Below are 20,090 nucleotides of genomic sequence, written 5' to 3' on the forward strand. Positions count from 1 at the left end.
ACTTTACATCAGCACAATTTTGGAACCCAAATTTTTTTTTTTTGTTAAGAATTTATAAGGGTTAAAATTTAAACGCGGGTTCTCATTTTTACAACACCATTTTTTTTAGGGACCAAATCACATTTGAAGTCACTTTGAAGGGTCTATATGATTGGGCATTTTCTAAGTGACACCATTCCAAAAACTGCACCCCTCAAGGTGCTCAAAACCACATCAAAGAAGTTTATTAGCCCTTCAGATGCTTCACAGGAATTTTTGGAATGTTTTTTGAAAAATTAACATTTAACTTTTTTTCACAAAAAATTTACTTCAGGTCCAATATTTTTTCTTTCACCATTGTAACTTGAGGAAACTCTTAATACCACATTGCAGGATTACCAACATCACTCTCTGAGGACTACAGTCCAAGTTGCCCAAATGAGGGATAAATTTGCAGCCTATTTTGTTTCTGATAGTGGACGTGTGTCATGACAAGATGAAATGGTTTAACCTGTAAATAAAATATACCTTTAATGTTATGTACTTTTAATGTTATGTAATGTACCTGTAATGTTATGTACCTGTAATGTTTTCCGACTCTAATATTAACACCTTGAATATGACTTGTATAATAAACACCTTTACGCCCGTTCATACTTCACTCAACAATACCCACATGGTTAAATAAAGAGAGAAAGAAAACACAATGAGACTGGTATTGTGAATCAAAACAATTTTTACTAATAGAAATAAAAAATGTACAATTTTTTTTTTAAAAAGGAAAAATGATTAATTACTTTCGGGGTCTGTGGGAGGGAGTAACATGGTGGACCAGGGGGGTGTCGGGCTGTGATGGTAGGTTAGGAGTGGTTGGGGAAGTTGTTACAGGGGAAGTGTAAGACAATTGGAGGATTCGGTCAGACACATTGGAGGAAGACACATTGAGGGAAGACACATTGGGGGAAGACACATTGGGGGAAGACACATTGGGGAAGAGGGCACATTAGGAGTGGAAAACAAGTTGGAAGGGATTGACACATTGGAAGGGAAAGAACAAAGCGAAGGTGTGGACAGACTAGAAAACACAGACACATTAGGAGGTGAGGGTTGAGGGGGTGCATGTAATATTTTTTTCCTGTTTTTTCTCCTCTGGGACTTGGTTTTTGTTGCTTTATTGCCCTGGTGCTGCGTTGGTGTAGAAGTGTGGGCTGCTGCACTCGGCATGATGGTGGAACAGGATGGCTGGGCTGCTACACTTGACTGCGTGGAATGTGGATGGCTGTGCTGCTGCACTCGGCTGCGTGGTGGTGGATGTGGATGGCTGGGCTGCTTCACTCGGCTGTGTGGTGGTGGATGTGGATAGCTGGGCTGCTGCACTCAGCAGCATGGTGAAGCTGGGTATTCTTGGCAATGACGTTATGTCCAGCGGTGGTGGTTGTAGATAAGTCTTTTGGCAAGTCGGTGCTGGCGGATTCTGCCACAGCTGCTGTCCTGGAGCTTGTTGCCCTGTAGAGAAAGAACTTTGTGCCTGCTGCTGATATCGGGACTGCTGCATGGGCTCAGTATAAGCATCCTGACAGGCCTTCATCACAAACAGCTGGAGATCAGGACTAAGGTTTTTCATCATGCCCCGTTCTATAGTGGAAATATAATGTCACGCCAGTCTATTAAGATCACCATCCAGGCGGTCAAGGCGTTTGTGGACTTCCTGGAACAGTGTGTTCACATGAGTGAACTCACTCTCAATCCTATCCACAACCGCCTTCATCCCCGCCTGGAAGACCAAGCTTAAGTGAATAAACGTGGGTATGACTGATCTCTCCCAAGCCCTCTGCCGCTGCCGAGCAGACCCAATTAAAGTAGTGGCAGAGGGCTGGGAGAGGGGAAAACCAAAAGGACGGCTTCCTGTTCCCCAGCCTGTGAAGCCTGCCTGGCTGCTGCATCGCTGGTGGATGATTAGGATGGTGCCGGTTTGTTGGCTGGTCCATGAGGGGCCACTCTAATAGAGGAAGATCCAGGTTCTACAGTGTTGTTCCAGGTTCTGTGTGGAAATGAAATAAAAAAAAGATTATTACAAAAACGAAAAAATTAAATAATAGTGACAGACAACACAAAAGCTACTCACGTTCGCTGAGCAAGCGCTGGCTTCAGAAAAGAAAGCTCTTTATGATACTTGTATTTTCTTAGTTTTTGTGCTGCACCACTTCGAACCCGAATCTCCTCTCTCATGTCCTTATTGAAGCGATCTTTCATCGTACGCCAACAAACTTTTATTCTCTTCTCTGTGAAGGGGGAAGAAAAAAAAAATTGTTAAAAGACAGCAAAATTTACAGAAAAACAGAGGCAGACAAAGTAGCTATACTTACCAAAATCCTTTCTGACGGGGGTCCCGCAGCGCTGCTCGCTCTTGCATAGCTTGAATCAGTAGGTCATTATCTATGTCACGTTGTGGAGCCTATAGATAAAATACAAAAAAAGAATTTGTTAGTAAAAATGATAAATTCAATAACAACGCTGAAAGGCTACTTACACCCCGTCTTTCCTCCTCAGCAACTTGAGGCCGATGACCCTGGGAAGAATCATTTCCACTTGACTGCTCCTGCTCTTCTGCAGTGTCAGGTACCTGTAAAGAAAATACATGATTTAACACGTCTAGTATTGACAGTCAATACATACCAATCAGTAAATCAAATGTGATTACATAATCATGGGTCATGGGCATATTCGGAACCTTAAGTGGAGGACATGTTGAGCAGGTAGCAGTCAAGTGAAACACTAGAGAGAAAAAAAAAGACAAATGTAACTTGTTAAAAGCAAAACACAATTTAGCAAAAAAAAATGGACACCAATACTTACATTACAGGCAGTAGTCCAAGCACACAGCAGGCAGGCACCACACAGCAGGAAACACAGCACAGCACCAGGTCGGACTGAAGAACAGTACCAGGACAGCAGCACTGGGACCAAGACAGTAGCACTGGGACCAAGAGAGCAGCACCAGTACCAAGACAGCAGCACCTAATCTACAAGGAATAGAACAAAAATTCTGTACAGAGTGTAAAGACAGAAAGACATTTTCAAAGCTTCTATACTTACATAGACGGCAGCACTGGGACCAAGACAGCAGCACCAAGAACAGGACAGCAGCACCGAGACCAAGACAGTGGTACTGGGACCAAGACAGTGGGACAGGGCCCAAGGCGGGGGCACTGGGACCAAGATGGTGGTACTGGGACCAAGACGGTGGCACTGGGATTAAGACAGCAGCACCTAGTCTACAAGGAATGGAAAAAAATCTGTACGGAGTACAGAGTGGAAAGACAGAAAGACATTTTCACATCTTCTATACTTACATATAGAAGGCACCACTGGGACTAAGACGGCGGCATTGGGACCAAGACGGAGGCAATAGGACCAAGACGGTGGTACTGGGACCAAGACAGAGGCACTGGGACCAAGACGGTGGTACTGGGTCCAAGACAGATGCACTGGGACCAGGACGGCAGTACTGGGACCAATAAAGCAGCATCTAATCTACAAGGAATGGAAAAAAAAATCTGTACGGATTACAGAGTGCAAAGTCAGAAAGACATTTTCACATCTTCTATACTTACATATAGACGGTACCACTGGGACCAAGACGGCGACACTGGAACCAAGACAGCGGCACCGGGATGGCAGCAATAGTCTAGAAGCAACAGAAAAAAACATAAGTGCAGAATGCAGTGAGAGACAGACAAACCTTTTCAAAGCTTCTATACTTACATCTAGAGTCTTCTGCCTTCTCCCAATGTCCTGTGCCCGCATCCAGAGTCTTCTGCCTTCTTCCAATGTCCTGTGGCCGCATCAAGAGTCTTGAGAGTAATGGACTTCCTGTATCCTTCCCCCCTTTTATACAGCTGGCAATTTTCATGTGCTTACATCATTTTCAAAGCAAAATTAGTCAGAAGTACGCATGCGTATCGAACGCAAGCGTACGCATGTCCTGGTGTAACAATGCATTCCCATAGACAGTTATGCGTTTTGTTGATGCAATCATCCGCAATCGTCTGCATGCAGACGATTAAGCAGTATTTGCTGCATCAAAAAATGCAACATGTTGCGTTCGCCGGAACCCGCCGCACACCTCCAAACGCCTGCAAAAACATGTCACTGCGTACACAATGTTAAAGATATGTACATGACGCATGCGCATTGATGCGGATCGTACGATACGCACACAGACGCAAATGTGAACCCGGCCTTAGGCTTGGTGCACATTTATCCTGCACTAAGCGCTTACATGGGGTTTCTGTGTAACTCTCTGAAATACATGATTCAGACAGAACTCCCGGTGGAAGATACCCTAAAATGAGGCAGATGGAGGCACTTTGAGCTGTGAGGTCTTACATAGGCCGGGTTCACATTAGCATTTGGGGGCTTTGCATAGGGCTGCGTACGTCCTCTGTTAAGCCCCGCCTACTTCCGCATACTTCTGCATGCGTCCTGCGTACCTATCTTTAACATTGGGTACGCAGGACAAGCGGATGTGTCGGTTTTACGCGCCCGCACAAAACGCATCTTGTTGCATTCCCGTGCGGTCGGCGGATGCGTCAAAACAATGCATCCACATAGGTCCGCATGTACTGCATGTTCCAAAAATGTAGCAAAAAAATTCCCAGGGATACATAAAATCACTCTGGGTTGGGGGAGACCAGAGAACATTTGCGAGACATTTCCTTTTCAAAAAGTTGGAAATGAATGCATGGCATGACCATCTATCTCTCATATAGTTATTGGTCAGGAGTGCTCCATATTGTTATATTAACGCGGCACCATAGATATTCGCACATGCCCTATTCCCAGTTCTTTATTACAAACCCTGGCAAAAATTATGGAATCACCGACCTTGGAGAATGTTCATTCAGTTGTTTAATTTTGTAGAAAATAAGCAGATCACAGACATGGTACAAAACCAAAGTCATTTCAAAAGGCAGCTTTGTGGCTTTAAGAAACACTAAAAGAAATCAAGAACAAAAAATGTGGTAGTCTGTAATGGTTACTTTTTTAAACCAAGCATAGGGGAAAAATTATGGAATCACTCAGTTCTGAGGAAAAAATTATGGAATCATGAAAAGCAAATAAACAAAAAAAACACTCCAACACATCATCACTAGTATTTTGTTAAACCACCTCTGGCTTTTATAACAGCTTGCAGTCTCTGAGGCATGGACTTAATGAGTGTCAAACAGTACTCTTCATCAATCTGGCTCTAACTTTCACTGATTGCTGTTGCCAGATCAGCTTTGCAGGTTGGAACCTTGTCATGGACCATTTTCTTCAACTTCCACCAAAGATTTTCAATTGAATTGAGATCCGGACTATTTGCAGGCCATGACATTGACCTTATGTGTCTTTTTTCAAGGAATGTTTTCACAGTTTTTGCTCTATGGCAAGATGCATTATCAACTTGAAAAATGATTTCATCATCCCCAAACTTCTTTTGATGGGATAAGAAAAGTGTCCAAAATATCAACATAAACTTGTGCATTTATTGAAGATATAATGACAGCCATCTCCCCAGTGCCTTTACCTGACGTGCAGCCCCATATCATTAATGACTGTGGAAATTTGCATGTTCTCTTCAGGCAGTCATCTTTATAAATCTCATTGGAACGGCACCAAACAAAAGTTCTAGCATCATCACCTTGCCCAATGCAGATTCGTGATTCATCACTGAATATGACTTTCATCCAGTCATCCACAGTCCACAATTGCTTTTCCTTAGCCCATTGTAACCTTGTTTTTTTCTGTTTAGGTGTTAATGATTACAAATTTCAAAAAACTGACCGTCACATCCAAACATAGATCAAGTGTGAACAGGTGCTGAACCTAGAGTCACCAACTCGTACACAGTCAAACAAACAAGGCAGCACACTGTAGCGCCAAAACATGCAAACATAAAATATGAAAGTTAGACTGCATTACTGCACTAGAAATATGAAAAAATGAGAGCGTTTAGTGTTGTGAATTCTGTGGCCAAGCTCCCTCCTGTGGTCGAGAGTGGTACTTCGGCTGGTTCTGTCTATGAGCTTCCTTTGGTGGATGAGAGTGGTACTGCGGCTTCTGAGTTTCCTTCCTCAGGTGATTAGGTTAAGTCGTTAGGTGCTGCTCTATTTAACTCCACCTGGTGCTTTGATCCTGGCCTCCAGTCAATGTTCTAGTATTGGTCTTGCTTCCTCCTGGATCGTTCCTGTGGCCTGTCTATCCTGCATAAGCTAAGTTTTGCTTGTGTTGTTTTTGTTTGCTGTTTTTTCTGTCCAGCTTGCTATATTGGTTTTTCTTGCTTGCTGGAAGCTCTGAGACGCAGAGGGAGCACCTCCGTACCGTTAGTCGGTGCGGAGGGTCTTTTTTGCCCCTCTGTGTGGTTGTTTGTAGGTTTTTGTGTTGACCGCAAAGCTATCTTTCCTATCCTCGGTCTATTCAGTTAGTCGGGCCTCACTTTGCTAAATCTATTTCATCTCTGTGTTTGTATTTTCATCTTTACTCACAGTCATTATATGTGGGGGGCTGCCTTTTCCTTTGGGGAATTTCCCTGAGGCAAGGTAGGCTTATTTTTCTATCTTCAGGGCTAGTTAGTTTCTCAGGCTGTGCCGAGTTGCATAGGGAGCGTTAGGCGCAATCCATGGCTACCTCTAGTGTGGTGTGATAGGATTAGGGATTGCGGTCAGCAGAGTTCCCACGTCTCAGAGCACGTCCTTTGTTTTTGGTAATTGTCAGGTCACTTTGTGTGCTCTGAACTTCAATGTCCATTGTGGTTCTGAATTACCTGTTCATAACAGTACTGGAGGCCAAAAGTACTAATGCTTCTCAATAGAGGGAAAAGAGAAGTTCTGAGGCCATTTTTTTTTCTTTGCACTGTGTTCTGTCTTTCTTTTCCCCTTTACATCAGGGTGGTTCAGAACACAGGTGTGGACATGGACATTCAAGGTCTGTTCTCTTTGATATATAATCTCGCTATAAATGTACAGAATATTCAAGATTTAGTGGTTCAGAATCCTATGTTAGAACCTAAAATTCCTATTCCTGAGTTGTTTTCTGGAGATAGAGCTAAATTTTTGAATTTTAAAAATAATTGTAAACTGTTTCTGGCTTTGAAACCCCGCTCCTCTGGTGACCCAGTTCAACAAGTTAAGATCATTATTTCTTTATTACGTGGCGACCCTCAAGACTGGGCATTTTCCCTTGCGCCAAGAGATCCTGCATTATGTAATATTGATGCGTTTTTTCTGGCGCTCGGATTGCTGTACGACGAACCTAATTCAGTGGATCAGGCAGAGAAAAATTTGCTGGCTCTGTGTCAGGGTCAGGATGAGATAGAGATTTATTGTCAGAAGTTTAGAAAGTGGTCAGTGCTCACTCAATGGAATGAATGTGCGCTGGCAGCTATTTTCAGAAAGGGTCTCTCTGAAGCCCTTAAGGATGTCATGGTGGGATTTCCTATGCCTGCTGGTCTGAATGAGTCTATGTCTTTGGCCATTCAGATCGGTCGACGCTTGCGCGAGCGTAAATCTGTGCACCATTTGGCGGTATTATCTGAGCATAAACCTGAGCCTATGCAGTGCGATAGGACTTTGACCAGAGCTGAAAGGCAAGAACACAGACGTCAGAATGGGCTGTGTTTCTACTGTGGTGATTCCACTCATGCTATCTCCGATTGTCCTAAGCGCACTAAGCGGTTCGCTAGGTCTGCCACCATTGGTACGGTACAGTCGAAATTTCTTTTGTCCATTACTTTGATCTGCTCTTTGTCTTCCTATTCTGTCATGGCATTTGTGGATTCAGGCGCTGCCCTGAATTTGATGGACTTGGAGTTTGCTAGGCGCTGTGGGTTTGTCTTGGAGCCCTTGCAGTGTCCTATTCCATTGAGAGGAATTGATGCTACGCCTTTGGCCAAGAATAAGCCTCAGTATTGGACCCAGCTGACCATGTGCATGGCTCCTGCGCACCAGGAGGATATTCGCTTTCTGGTGTTGCATAATCTGCATGATATGGTCCTGTTGGGGTTGCCATGGCTACAAGTCCATAACCCAGTATTAGATTGGAAATCAATGTCTGTGTCCAGCTGGGGTTGTCAGGGGGTACATGGTGATGTTCCATTTCTGTCTATCTCATCATCCACCCCTTCTGAGGTCCCAGAGTTCTTGTCTGATTACCGGGATGTATTCGATGAGTCCAAGTCCAATGCCCTACCTCCGCATAGGAATTGTGATTGTGCTATCGATTTGATTCCTGGTAGTAAGTTTCCTAAGGGTCGACTGTTTAATTTATCTGTACCTGAGCACGCCGCTATGCGGAGTTACGTGAAGGAGTCTTTGGAGAAGGGTCATATTCGCCCGTCATCGTCGCCATTGGGAGCGGGGTTCTTTTTTGTGGCCAAGAAGGATGGTTCGCTGAGACCTTGTATTGATTACCGCCTTCTAAATAAAATTACGGTCAAATTTCAGTACCCCTTGCCGCTGCTGTCTGATTTGTTTGCTCAGATTAAGGGGGCTAGTTGGTTCACCAAGATAGATCTTCGTGGTGCGTATAATCTTGTGCGTATTAAACGGGGCGATGAATGGAAAACAGCATTTAATACGCCCGAAGGCCATTTTGAGTACCTGGTTATGCCATTCGGACTTTCTAATGCTCCATCAGTGTTTCAGTCCTTTATGCATGACATCTTCCGAGAGTACCTGGATAAATTCCTGATTGTATACTTGGATGATATTTTGGTCTTCTCGGATGATTGGGAGTCTCATGTGAAGCAGGTCAGAATGGTGTTCCAGGTCCTGCGTGCTAATTCTTTGTTTGTGAAGGGGTCAAATTGTCTCTTTGGTGTTCAGAAGATTTCATTTTTGGGGTTCATTTTTTCTCCTTCTACTATCGAGATGGACCTTGTTAAAGTTCAGGCCATTTATGATTGGACTCAGCCAATATCTCTGAAGAGTCTGCAGAAGTTCCTGGGCTTTGCTAATTTTTATCGTCGCTTCATCACTAATTTTTCTAGTATTGCTAAACAGTTGACTGATTTAACCAAGAAGGGTGCTGATGTGGTCAATTGGTCTTCTGCTGCTGTGGAAGCTTTTCAGGAGTTGAAGCGTCGTTTTTCTTCTGCCCCTGTGTTGTGCCAACCAGATGTTTCGCTTCCGTTCCAGGTCGAGGTTGATGCTTCCGAAATTGGAGCAGGGGCTGTTTTGTCGTAGAGAAGTTCTGATTGCTCGGTGATGAAACCATGCGCCTTCTTTTCCAGGAAATTTTCGCCTGCTGAGCGAAATTGTGATGTTGGCAATCGAGAGTTGCTAGCCATGAAGTGGGCATTCGAGGAGTGGCGTCATTGGCTTGAAGGAGCTAAGCATCGCGTGGTGGTCTTGACTGATCACGAAAACTTGACTTATCTCGAGTCTGCCAAACGGTTGAATCCTAGACAGGCTCGTTAGTCGCTGTTTTTCTCCCGTTTTGACTTTGTGGTTTCGTACCTTCCGGGCTCTAAAAATGTGAAGGCGGATGCCCTGTCTAGGAGTTTTGTGCCCGATTCTCCGGGTTTGCCTGAGCCGGCGGGTATTCTCAAAGAGGGGGTAATTTTGTCTGCCATCTCCCCTGATTTGCGGCGGGTGCTGCAAAAATTTCAGGCTAATAGACCTGACCGTTGCCCAGCGGAGAAACTGTTTGTCCCTGATAGGTGGACGAATAAAGTTATCTCTGAGGTTCATTGTTCGGTGTTGGCTGGTCATCCTGGAATCTTTGGTACCAGAGATTTGGTGGCTAGATCCTTTTGGTGGCCTTCTTTGTCACGGGATGTGCGTTCTTTTGTGCAGTCCTCTGGGACTTGTGCTCGGGCTAAGCCCTGCTGTTCTCGTGCCAGTGGGTTGCTTTTGCCCTTGCCGGTCCCGAAGAGGCCTTGGACACATATCTCTATGGATTTTATTTCGGATCTCCCCGTCTCTCAAAGAATGTCGGTCATTTGGGTGGTTTGTGATCGCTTCTCTAAGATGGTCCATTTGGTGCCCTTGTCTAAATTGCCTTCCTCCTCTGATTTGGTGCCGTTGTTTTTCCAGCATGTGGTTCGTTTACATGGCATTCCAGAGAACATAGTTTCTGACAGAGGTTCCCAGTTTGTTTCGAGGTTTTGGCGAGCCTTTTGTGCTAGGATGGGCATTGATTTGTCTTTTTCCTCGGCTTTCCATCCTCAGACAAATGGCCAGACTGAACGAACCAATCAGACCTTGGAAACATATCTGAGATGTTTTGTTTCTGCTGATCAGGATGATTGGGTGTCCTTTTTGCCTTTGGCTGAGTTCGCCCTTAATAATCGGGCCAGCTCGGCTACTTTGGTTTCGCCATTTTTCTGCAATTCTGGGTTCCACCCTCGTTTCTCTTCAGGGCAGGTTGAGTCTTCGGACTGTCCTGGTGTGGATACTGTGGTGGATAGGTTGCAGCAGATTTGGACTCATGTAGTAGACAATCTGACTTTGTCCCAGCAGAAGGCTCAACGTTTCGCTAACCGCAGGCGCTGTGTGGGTCCCCGACTTCGTGTTGGGGATTTGGTTTGGTTGTCATCTCATTATATTCCTATGAAGGTTTCCTCTCCTAAATTTAAGCCTCGTTTCATTGGTCCATATAGGATTTCTGAGGTTCTTAATCCTGTGTCTTTTTGTTTGACTCTTCCAGCTTCTTTTTCCATCCATAACGTGTTCCATAGGTCATTGTTGCGGAGATACGTGGCACCTGTGGTTCCATCTATTGATCCTCCTGCTCCGGTTTTGGTTGAAGGGGAATTGGAGTATATAGTGGAGAAGATTTTGGATTCTCGTGTTTCGAGACGGAAACTCCAGTATCTGGTTAAGTGGAAAGGTTATGGTCAGGAAGATAATTCCTGGGTCTTTGCCTCTGATGTCCATGCTGCCGATCTGGTTCGTGCCTTTCATGTGGCTCATCCTGGTCGGCCTGGGGGCTCTGGTGAGGGTTTGGTGACCCCTCCTCAAGGGGGGGGTACTGTTGTGAATTCTGTGGCCAAGCTCCCTCCTGTGGTCGAGAGTGGTACTTCGGCTGGTTCTGTCTATGAGCTTCCTTTGGTGGATGAGAGTGGTACTGCGGCTTCTGAGTTTCCTTCCTCAGGTGATTAGGTTAAGTCGTTAGGTGCTGCTCTATTTAACTCCACCTGGTGCTTTGATCCTGGCCTCCAGTCAATGTTCTAGTATTGGTCTTGCTTCCTCCTGGATCGTTCCTGTGGCCTGTCTATCCTGCATAAGCTAAGTTTTGCTTGTGTTGTTTTTGTTTGCTGTTTTTTCTGTCCAGCTTGCTATATTGGTTTTTCTTGCTTGCTGGAAGCTCTGAGACGCAGAGGGAGCACCTCCGTACCGTTAGTCAGTGCGGAGGGTCTTTTTTGCCCCTCTGCGTGGTTGTTTGTAGGTTTTTGTGTTGACCGCAAAGCTATCTTTCCTATCCTCGGTCTATTCAGTTAGTCGGGCCTCACTTTGCTAAATCTATTTCATCTCTGTGTTTGTATTTTCATCTTTACTCACAGTCATTATATGTGGGGGGCTGCCTTTTCCTTTGGGGAATTTCTCTGAGGCAAGGTAGGCTTATTTTTCTATCTTCAGGGCTAGTTAGTTTCTCAGGCTGTGCCGAGTTGCATAGGGAGCGTTAGGCGCAATCCACGGCTACCTCTAGTATGGTGTGATAGGATTAGGGATTGCGGTCAGCAGAGTTCCCACGTCTCAGAGCTCGTCCTTTGTTTTTGGTAATTGTCAGGTCACTTTGTGTGCTCTGAACTTCAATGTCCATTGTGGTTCTGAATTACCTGTTCATAACAGTTTAGCGCATAAATTGGCCAATTTACGTGTACCTGGTAGCTACTTTACGGCATCTCTCGTATACCAGGTCCTACGCTTTCCCTGCTGAGAACAAATGTCTTCATCTGAATGGGTACCTGTGAAACCTCTTCTTAGACTAAATTTCTCTCTCTCTCTGTGGAGGGGTAATGGACCTGCTGTAATTAAAACACCTGTCTGTGGCTAAGAGGCGCACTTGATCTATATTTGGATGTGACGGTCAGTTTTTTGAAATTTGTATTTACTAGCCTTCTGACCAATGAAGACGTTTGTTCTCAGCAGGGAAACAGGTTAAAGGGATCATCCATTTGTACTCCGGTGATGCTCCCTAAAAGTATTACATTCTCTAAAAATCATTAACAGATAAAGGCTAATTGTACCAGCCGTTACCAATACAGCAAGTGTGATTTATTGCTTTCAGAACGGAGATCATTTTCATAGTATTATGCACAAAACATAGATATACATTTAGTTCATTAAATATTTTCTTCTTGACCTTGTAAATGTAATGTTGTTGTTTTTATTTCAGCTAACTGCTTGGCTGTAAATGGTTACATAACCTAATATCATCAAGGTCAAAATCGCATGAGTATGAAAAAAATTAGGCTAATTTGTTCAACCTCTCATAATCTCCACTGTCCTACTTTGCTTTTCTTGTGCACAGATTAAACAAGCCCCTGTGCTTCTGGGCATCAGTGTGGCGTACACTGCTGAGGTCAGCGGCATTGATCAAGTGAGACATCAACTTGTAAAAATATGACTCTCTGTATATATATATATATTTATTTATTTACATGTATTTATATATATATATATATATGTATATATATATATATATATAGAGCTACTGTAGATAGATAGATAAAGATAGATATATCTGTCCATATATAGATATGAATATATACAGTGGGTGAAATAAGTATTTGATCCCTTGCTGATTTTGTAAGTTTGCCCACTGACAAAGACATGAACAGTCTATAATTTTAAGGGTAGGGTAATTTTAACATTGAGAGATAGAATATCAAAAATAAAATCCAGAAAATCACATTGTATAAATTATATAAATTTATTTGCATTTTGCAGTGAGAAATAAGTATTTGATCCCCTATCAACCATTAAGAGTTCTGGATCTTACAGACCAGTTAGACGCTCGTAACAAACTCATTACCTGCATTAAAGACAGCAGTCTTACATAGTCAACTTTATAAAAGGCTCCTGCCCACAGACTCAATTAATCAGTCAGACTTTAACCTCTACAACATGGGCAAGACTAAAGAGCTTTTTAATGTCAGAGAAGAGATCATAGACCTGCACAAAGCTGGAATGGGCTACAAAACCAAAAGTAAGACACTGGGTGAGAAGGAGACAAGTGTTGCAATAGTAAAAAATGGAAGAAATACAAAATGACTGTCAATCGCAATGCATTTTTCTTTCTACTCCTCACCTTTGCAACTGTATACTGTTTTGAAGCCATCATTTCCAAAAACATTTTTGGGGGGGCTCATCACTCCAGAGTAGTCTTCATATTTTACAGCATGGGCCCTGGCATATTATAGGTAGGTATTTTTTTGTGCATGAGCTGTAAGAGAGGCTTTCTTCGTGGATGACACTCATGCATGCTATTCCTCTGCAGTGTTTGCCATATTGTGTCATGGGAAATACTCATCCTTCAACCCTTCTCATCAGAAGATGCTCCTGTTTAGGTGTTAACTTCTGTGGTCAGCCTAGACATCTATGTAAGATAGTTGCAATTCCATCTTTATAACATTTTTGTATGACTACAGTATTCTGACTGATAAGCATAGTTTGCTGATCTTCTAATAGCCTTCACCCTTCTTGTGTAAAGAATTTATTTTCTTTCTCAGGTCTTATGACATTTCTCTTCCTTGTGGTGCCATTGCTGACAGCATGAAATGGTAAGAGATTTTCTTTGTTGAAGGGGTATGCCCATCTCCAAGATCCTATCCTAATATGTAGTAGGTGTAATAATCATATTAGCAAATATCTTCAATTAGAAATGTAGCATAGTTTTTCTGTTCTGCTATGTCGCTTTCCTCATGTGCAGGCATTGCAAGACCTTAGGTATCCATGATTATGACAGTAGTAGTACCCCTTATCAGCTGATGCCTGACCGGTGGTAACCTTTTTATACTGCCGGTCACAGCTGCTGGGCTGGCTCACACAATGTCATTTGTTTTACAGTGTGAGAACCGCAGCGCTGTGACAGGCAGTAATGTGTAATGCTACCGCAGGTCAGAGACGTCACACAGATGATAGAGTGGGAAACGCTGGAAGTTCGGGCCACCCATTCATTTGAACAGGGTCCGGGTTTTTAAAAAAGTTCGGCCCAACCCACCAGACCCAAACATCCACAGGTTCACTCATCACTAATAAAGATAAGGTAAGATAACATTTTTTTCACTGCAATGAGAAACTTTTACAGCGACTCTGCCATATACTGGAGCACATTTAATTTTCATGTTAAAATCCAGAGCATATGTCATCATGGGACTTTTTTTGTTATATTTCTTTTAATTACTGGTTATATTCAGAGTAGAAAAGAACTAATAAAGTAGCAGTTCAATCTGAAATATGACAGATAAATAAGCATAAAAAATGTGTAATGAAAAGGTTAAATGTAAACAGGCACAACAAGAGAGAATCACAGTTTTATTCCTTTCCTCTGGATTGTAGATGTTTGTTCTGATGTGCTATATTTAGGAATGTTGACCCAGTTGGCAAGAAAGTAGAAGTAAGAAAGTTATAAGTATGTATCCTTGTGTTACATTAAATCCAAGTTTTGCCTGGTTCTCAGCGTTGATACTTAACACAGGAAAAGAAAACCAAAGTACCACTATTAAAAGGATTGTCCGGGTTTATCACAAAAGACTGCAGTCACTCTATGTGGCTGGGAGTATGCATATTGCATTCTTGCTGTCACATGACCACTTCGGGTACCACAGTAGTGCTGCCTTTCTCTCGGGGAGGGTAGTGCTATGCCTGGAAACAAGAGAGATCTCTTTGGCAGGTAATTCTCACACACAACACCTTCTGAATCCAGGCCAGGAGCGGGAGCTCAAAACCCGGTTTTATGGCAGCTTCCCTGAATAAAGATCCTGGTCTGGAGGTGGAGTCAGCCAGTCTGAGAGAGACAGTGGACAGAGACAGTTGGTCCAGGGAGACCAAGAGAGATTGCCAGAGAGGAGCTGGCCGAGGAACCTCAGCTAGGCGAAGCTGGTAAGAAAGAGGAGCAGCTGAGCAGACGTGGGAGTCTGCAGCTCCTGGCAGAAAGTGGAAGAAAAGCAGTGATAACAGACAGTGGGCCGTGCAGCAGAAGTGTGAGCTGCAGCGCCAGGACAGGAGAGAGAGGATTCCTTGCAAGCAAGCTATAAGCAGCAGGGACCTTGTCATCTTAGCACAAGTAGGAAAGGCTTACGGACCTCACCTGGGAGAGGGATCACCTTTGCCTCAAAGCCGGCCGGACCACATCACCATCCGTGCCTGGTACCCTGGACTGTGGACTACTACCACCAGTAAACCAGGTAAAGACTTTACCACTTGTGTCCTCCACTTATTCGTCGACATACAACACCCTTGCCACACACCTTGGGAACCCTGAGGACACCGCTTCACCTGTGGGAAGTGTCACCATCCAGCTGCCATATCATCACCCCAGAAGACCCCTTTAAGCGGCGTCAGTCCCTACTGACCGAGAACCACAGGTGGCATCACGAACAATAGACTTTATTCACAATTCCCCTTAAAAGACCGTTTCCTTTTACAGTGAGTCCCAGGGCCACGGACCAGGTTGCAGCCACCGTGACATCCCCTTTACGAGCGACCGGACCCGGTACCGAGTAACCCCACAGCCCAGGCGGGCGACTCACATACAGCTGCGGGGACTTGAATATATTATTCGAGCACGCCGAAGACACATGGTTAGCACATGAGCATGATCGTATAATGCGTTATCTGAGCACGTTCGCTCGTCACTAATCAGAAGTATTAGATTCCAGCACATGAATGTAAAAAGTGTACAGCATCGCTCCATTGTCTGTGTAGTGACCATTTTCAGGTGCTGTACCTCAGCTCCTATAGAAGTGAATGGCCATTGCACAGTGTTCAGAGCTGTGCTCTCTTAAATCTATATGCTATCAGACCTGAAAATAGCAGATTGGGGAAGTGGTCTCGGTATGATGACCTCTCCTAAGATAAACAATCAATATGTTAAACCTAGACAGCTACTTTAATAATATTGGGGACTGTATTATAATTAAAGTGTCAAATATGAATCTACGGATTATGGACAAGATTTTAGCTGACACCCAGATGACTACTTCACGGTCACTAAAATATAGTGCAAGCATAATTAAAAGCTACCGTTCTACACTATATCTTATCAGCAAAAGCCTATAATCCATGGAAGCATGAACCCATTAAAATTAATAATAAATATTATTACTAATTAAATCAACATACAGAATAAAATCACTGATTAAGAAAGGAAGAAGCCCAAGAAGGCAATCTGAACAACAACATGATATCCCCAAATAGTCAGCAATAGATAAGGCTGTAGAACTACATCCATATAATGAACTTAGGACCTAGTGTCTTGGCAGAAATGAGGTAAGTAGATGAAGACTTAGCATATACCCAAGTGATGGCGAAAGTAATAGGGAAAAATCCTACAGGGAAAGCCACGTAGGAGCAGATCAGCCCAAAGACGCATTTTGCATTAGCTTCCTCTAGTGGGCCTACATGTAGGTTGGAAGTAGGGTTACTTTTTCATAGTCATCAGTGGATGACCATGGTGAAAATAGCGTTCTCTGGAACAAAGCCATGCCCCAGAAATCAAGGACTCGGTGTCCAACATCATCGCCCTAGCCTCAACCTTAATGCATCATAAGGATAGGCTAGAAGCATACAATGCCCATGCACAAGGTAGCATCACGTTAAAAGCCCAATGCCAACCAGTCGCAGTGAGCACACACCACTAGCATGCATGTACCAAGAAAGCAATATCACCATATAGCATTGAAAGTAACACTGAGCTTATAAATAGAGGATAAATTACATACACATGTTATATCTTATCAGATAGAATAACCACAAGGATGGTATCAGAGGTTGGAAGAGCTGAATAATGTGTTTGGGGTGATTTAGAGTTGTTAATGCTGTTGACAGGTTGCATGATGTAAATGTAGGTAATGTATGAGAATGAGAAGTATTCCTTTTACCCGGCTGCCACAACACTGCCTCTTCACTGCCCTTCTGAATTCTTTATTGTCAGGACTGTAGCTCTTGCTGGCCTCAGCAATCATGCAAAGGCAGATGGCACTTCATCTCAGTACTTATTCTTAGGACCAGACTATAAAAAAACAACCACAAATATGACTGGCAATATTAATCACAATTTTCACCGACCTTTTTAATAAATATTTTTTTTAACTAATGGTACAATTTTACAGAATTCATTCAAAATAAGTTTAGTTTTTATGTAGCTGAATTATTTTGTCCAGCAAGCAGCTTGTGGACCCGATGTAACATTAACAAGTGAGTAGGGATAGCATGGAGAATATGGATTTTTTCCATTGGACAAGCTTCAAACTTCCAAGAAAAACATGTTTATCAATCTTGATGAAAACATTCCCATTTGCATGCTCTTTTAGATGTATCCAGCTGTTGGTCAGTCGATGTGAAAACACAGATAATGTGTAGGGTGTGTCAGGAAATGGAATGCCCTTGTGGTTGAACTCAGCTATGTCAGCACACATTTTCACTGCTTTACTGATGCAAATCCAGGTTAGAAAAACACCACATTACCTTGCTCTTTTTATATTCATTAACAAAAGTAGCAAGAGTTTAAAAAAAATCAAATTCTTTGGGCATTTGATATTAATGGCACGTCCTTGTGATAGGTCACCAATATTGGATATGTGGAGGTCCCACACCTAGCACCCTCATTGATCAGCTGCTATTAGCTCCAGCATTAGCCATATGTGAACATATGTGGACAGAGCCACATAGGTAGTTGTGCAATGTCTCTTCATTCTTAACATCCAGCCATTATGTGAGCTAATAGTGGCTGGTTGGTGATGCTGCGGGATGTCTGATACAAACCAATCTGATATTCATTACCTATCCTAGGGCTCCTATCAGAACCCTTGTACAGTTAATACCCTTATAAACCAGTGGCCTTAGTGGTTGTGGTTCATGTAGTTCTGTTTTAGTTATGTCTGTGGAGTGTGAAAGGAAATATGGGGAATTGAGGGAGAAGCATCTAAGCAGATGTTGCCCTAGTCCTAAATTGAATACAGAACCCCATAGCTTTAAGTCAACCACTGAGCCATTGTGCCTCTCATCTGATGCTGTCGTGGACCAATCCGCAATACAGCATAGCCAGCTCCTAAACTAGTTAAAACTTAACATTTAATATGTATACATAAAACCATTAACAAACAAAAAATAAAGTGCTCATGATTACCAGTGCGCTTAATAAAATGGCTCAATCTCACCCAATTGTTGTCACCTGGTTCTCCAAAGGTTCATATAGCGCCAGGGTGTGTGAGACCAAAATTTAGAGAGAAGGAGGACAGGAGGGGGGGGGGAAAGTTTGGGGCCTACTTTCCCTGTCGTGCCCTCTGCAAAAAACTCCCGTCCTCACAAGGGCAGTGCCCAAGTATGAGCCTATTTGTGGTGGAGAGACTCTTTTATCCTCACACTGAGGAATCTTTCACATAGGAAGGTTGTATCTGCCACTGCAGAAGACCTTCACTAGCCTGGACAACTTCCCCTGATGAACCCCCTGAACAGGGGAGGAAACGTGTTGGGAAGGGAAGACATATTATCCAGGGAGGCTACATTTACACAAAGTAGGCTCATACTTGGGTATGCCCTTGTGAGGGCGGGAGTTTTTTGCAGAGGGCACGACAGGGAAAGTAGGCCCCAAACGCTGCCCCCCTCATGTCCTCCTCTCTATATTTTGGTCTCACACACCCTGACGCTATATGAATCTTTGGAGAACCAGGTGACAACAATTGGGTGAGATTGAGCCATTTTATTAAGCGCACTGGTAATCATGAGCACTTTATTTTTTGTTTGTTAATGGTTTTATGTATACATATTAAATGTTAAGTTTTAACTAGTTTAGGAGCTGGCTATGCTGTATTGCGTATTTATATTGGTCAGATTAATCCAGAGCAGATTGTTCGGGTTTGATTCGCTGAGTATATGTCGTGGACCAATCCCAATATCTTTTTGCTTTTTTCATACACCATCCTGATGAGACACCGTTTTTAGTATTGTTTCACCTTTTTCAATTTAATCTAGCTTATTGAATAGTGGGAACTCTACTGGCCTGACAATTTTTTAATGTCAGTAATATGGCTCTGTTTGTTGTTGCCTGGCAGACCTTAGGGCTCCTATGGAAAGACTTTGCACTGACTACTCCAAGTGTCAAATCCAAGGGAAGCCCGGGCCTTCACCCTTTAGCCCCTGTACATAAAATTATATAGGGGCCCTGGGTTGAGTCCTCGGAGTAGTCAATGTCCAGTGGGTTGGCAGGAACGTTCAGGTTGTCGGGTCAGGAGGGCAGATAAGGGACAAAATTGTTAGACAAAAAAAATCATCAGAATCAATGTCACATGAAACAAACAGATTAATCAGGAGCTGAGCAACAGAAGCAAACTAGAGCTAGTAGAAACAGTAACTGGTAGTGGAAGCCTGAGATTTAGGTTTTTTTCACACTAGCGGACAAAAAAAAAATTGATCCCATTCTCATCCAGAAAAGTGGGATAAGGGCAATCCGTATGGTATTCCATATGACATGCGTGTGCAATGTGCATGCAACATGTTAAACCATCTTTTCCAAATTTAAGAGCCTATTCTTGAAGGGCCTGTTAGATTGCTAACCCTACAAAGCCTCCCTACCAATGGTCAGATTCCGTACATATCCATATTGTCTGGAAGATCCCCATATTATGTTATTCTTCCTGCAGCTGGTGATTCTCCTACCTGTACATATGCCCATAACTAATTTGTCCTTCAATACAATTAAAGGGGTACTGTTAAAATGGGTGCTGTCTTGTGAATTTGGGGCAAGGTACCTAGCAGTTACTGTTCCGAGGAGGAATCGCAGAGTCTAGGTCCATCATCTCCTCTGCCAACATGCAGCGCTTGTTAAATGCCACTGTAAGAGTTTGACAGCGGCATTTAACTGGTTAATAGCCGCAGGAGGATTGCGATTCCGCCCGCGGC

This window comes from Ranitomeya imitator, chromosome 1 (assembly GCF_032444005.1).
Source record: "Ranitomeya imitator isolate aRanImi1 chromosome 1, aRanImi1.pri, whole genome shotgun sequence".
In the NCBI taxonomy this organism is placed as follows: Eukaryota; Metazoa; Chordata; class Amphibia; order Anura; family Dendrobatidae; genus Ranitomeya; species Ranitomeya imitator.